This window comes from Lygodium microphyllum, unplaced genomic scaffold (genome assembly GCF_053477565.2).
Source record: "Lygodium microphyllum isolate KBCC unplaced genomic scaffold, Lygodium_microphyllum_v1.1.10 scaffold_31, whole genome shotgun sequence".
NCBI lineage: Eukaryota > Viridiplantae > Streptophyta > Polypodiopsida > Schizaeales > Lygodiaceae > Lygodium > Lygodium microphyllum.
Genome location: NW_028229514.1, coordinates 14,965,396 through 14,969,147, shown reverse-complemented (window position 1 = coordinate 14,969,147; position 3,752 = coordinate 14,965,396). Strand labels below are relative to the sequence as shown.

Sequence of the window (3,752 nt, the reverse complement as noted above, 5' to 3'; positions counted from 1 at the left end):
CAATTTTTGATATTTTAGATATTGTCTCTTGTAAAAATCCATAAAACTATAGATAACTTCTCGATTAGGAGGACATGTAAAAGAAAGCATGTAGCTTTCAGCCAATTTGAGAGGATTTTATGTAAAAAAAGAGATTAGCAAATGTGCCCGCTCCTCAAATCGTGGGACATGTCTTAGCAATCCATCGCGAGATATATCTAGAAGATGCCACCCGGCACTCCCACGGAATGGCACGGGGCTGACCAACTAGTTTCTCTCAAGTCTGCCTCGCAACCAAACTTATCCGGCTCTTCCCACTAGGATCAATCTGAAGTCCAAGTTCCTTGTAGTCGGGTCTTCCTAACAGCATTCTAGCATCGGTTTGTAACTGCTCCACTTTGCGCAGATACAACTAGACCAAAGCAAACTCATACTGCACTTGGTTCGAAGAGAATGTGAAACGAGAGGGATGCATCGCTCGACCTCTCTGCCCGTTGTCGTACTGCTATGCATCTGAGGTGTGGAATCTACAAAAAAGCTATGTGTGTGACAATTGTTACTTTGTACATACTTAGTCGTTGTGTTTGCATTTTGTTCTGCGTGGGCAGTATAGTAGAGAGAGGGGTCTTCTGCTGCCTTTCCTTTCAGCTGGGGTTGCACCTGAAAGATCCTCCTTCAACAATGGTGGGCATGCGATGTCTTCTATGGCTTTTCTTGGCTTCCAATTCCAGGGCAAAAAGAAGGAACGATCACTCCGTTGATGAATTCAAATGCATGGAGTGCCTCATCAGGTCAGCCATATGAAAGGCTGTGTGTTGCTTCTTTCTTTTAGGCCTAGTGCGAGCTGTTCTAGATGGACGAGGATTGGAACTTACAAGGGTTCATGACTATGATGATGGCTTTCAGTACAACCATACACTTGCTCAAATACTTGTGGAGTATGCTTTTTTGGTGTATGTCAATGATTTGGATTCTCTCATTGCTTGGAATTGCTCTATGTGTGATGGCTACACCAAGGGTTTCAGATTGGTGGAGCTAATAGTTGATGTTCAACACTGCTTACAAGCTTATGTCGGGCTTGCTGAAGACTTGAATGCAATTGTGATTGCATTCCGTGCAACGCAAGAGAATAGTATTCAAAAGTGGATGGAGGATTTGTAATTTAAGCAGCTTGATCTGAATTATCCAGGAGTTACAAGTGCAATGGTACATTGTGGATTTTATACAGCCTACCATAATACCGCGCTTCGTACAAGAGTAGTTGGTGCAGTTATGTCTATATTTGATGAAGTGGAAGGATTGGACATTATGGTTATAGGACATTCTATGGGGGGTGCCATGGCTGTGTTTTGTGCTCTTGATCTCACGATAAACTATGGAATGAGGAATATTCAAACAGTAATATTTGGGCAAAACAGAATTGGTAAAAGCTTTATCTGCTGCTATTGTGGGAGGGGCCACTTTTCTGGTCAGAAAGAGGCATGTTGTAGGCCGCCTGGGAAAAAAAAAGCGTAGTGTATCTGACAAGGAGGAAAGATGAAGGACTGAGAGGTCTCCAAGCAGGTTCATAAATCCTTATGAGACAGTGGATGAGTTTGTTCTAGCCCATGCACTTGGTTGGTGGGGAAGACATGAAGGAGACAGTTCAGAAGTATTATGAACTTGCAAGAGATTATAGTAATCCAAAAGGCCATTGTGATCCAAAAAAGCTCAATGAATTAGGCACAGCTTTGAACAACGTGGAACCAAGAAATTCCATTGTGGTTTCTAGCTCCTTTTATAGCTCGATGATGATGACAAGAATGTGTGTCTGTTACGCTTATTTGATCAACATCTGTTGATCTGGTGGCTATCGCCTTTAATTACAGGTTGCGCGACGCTACTAATTGGCAAGTGGCTACGAAGTCCTTACTTTCTGTGAAGTCCCTTGATGCACATATGCGTTAGTTAGTTCTAGAGAGAGTGTCTAAAGACGATAAGCTTGTAGAGTATGATGCACTTTTACTCGATCGCTTCTTGGATGTTCTTCAGGATTTACATTGGGCGGGGGGGCATCAATCCAATCTCCTTCCTCATTGGAAGGGGCACAGAGGAAAAAGAATAAACATAAAAGAAGAAGGAAGAAGAAGCGAAGTGTATCTAACAGGAGAGGAGGATGAATGTCAATGAGTAAGAACGTAGAGTTCTGATGTTCTAAGTTCTAGGACTACATGGTTGGGATTGCGATGTATGGAGATAAAGCCAAGCCACAAACCATGGCAGCTCTTTTACTGGGATGTCTCTACAGGCGGTGCCAGACTTGAAGGACAAGATTGTACAAGCTACATGGTCTCAAAGGCAACACAAAGTAATAGTTGAGATCCTTAGATCCATCGCACCCAATGTAACTTACTCCAGCTACATACTATGCCACACATAATCGGACAATACCTCCATCTAATCAAGTTATATCAACTGAGGCAACCAATATCTTACTGCGACAATTTTATCAGCATGCAAAATAGAAATTGGGATCAAAAAGGCCAGCATAGCATACTCTCACATCAAAACATGTAAACAAGCAACTAAACTTGTGAGTGATTGTTGAGGGCCTGCAAAGGATGAACTATCAATAGAGGTGTCTGGTGGAGTCATATAAAGTTGAACATGTTGGTTGATTTGATCAGATCAAAGGAAAGAGTCATTCTCCAATTCAGATGTGACTTTATTATGTCCTGCATGATTGTATTTTCTTCTTTGAGATTGTATCTTCACTATTTATCATTCTTTGCAGTGTTCAGTATGTTGTGGAAAATGTATTGCAAGGTGTAAGCATATTGTGCCTGTATGCTTGTATTTTTGATGTAATCCTCTTACAAGGGATAGAACAAAAATAGGGAGTTGAAGGGAAGTTTCTGGGGGAAGTCACCGGCAGTGACAAGGTGCTGTGCCACTTTTACCATCGGGAGTTTGTGCGTTGCAAGTAGGTTGGAACTACAAGTGTCAGAACCTAGAGCTAGAGCACCTACTTACAATTTGTTGGAAGCACTTTATGTATTTTGGCATATTCAAAAGCAAAATGTCTTCACGTGGACTGCAATTATTTCAGCTCATGTGCAGCTTGGACAAGAGGAGCAAACTGTGAGATTGTATTGGCAGATGTATGAGTCTTGTGTGAAAGCATGCAAATATCTGTTTGTGACTGTCCTTAAAGTATGCTCCAGCAGAGTAGCCTTATCCCATGGGATGTTTATTCATAATCATATTCTTGAAAGTAGCTTGGAGTTGGGTCTTTTCGTTGGAGGTGCTCTTGTTGACATGTATGCTAGATGTGGGAGCCTAGAGAACGAACAGGTTGTCTTGCATAGCCTGATCTCACTGGATTGATCTTCTATCTTGGAATTTCTCAAGAACCTCTGTGGTTGTGACTTTGCTTTCAAAAACCCTTCGACACCGTAGGGCATAGTCCCATTCCGGTCTGCTAAAATGGTATGAATTAGGTTTTAAACTTACAAGTTCTAAGGTCCTTGTCTATCTAACGTTCGCATCAAATAAATTCCATTGAGGAAAGCTCTCTGCTAATTGAGACCAACCTATCGTAGGATGGACCCGACGATCACATCCACCATGCTTCCCTCGAGGGTTGTTTTAGTTATCTAATTACCTACCACATTATGTTTGACACATAAAATCAGCTTCCTTAGTTAACCCATTAATCACACATTCCTTTACGTAATTTAGGGCACAGACACTAACACAAGATAAAACAGGATTAAACACTTTCTTAACTTATC

At 41.6% G+C, this 3,752-nt stretch overlaps 1 pseudogene; it reads left to right on the top strand.

The window, feature by feature from the left end:
* The first annotated feature begins 660 nt into the window (after window positions 1-660).
* On the top strand, window positions 661-1,494 carry LOC148009338 (lipase-like; annotated as a pseudogene).
* Window positions 1,495-3,752: the final 2,258 nt, after the last annotated feature.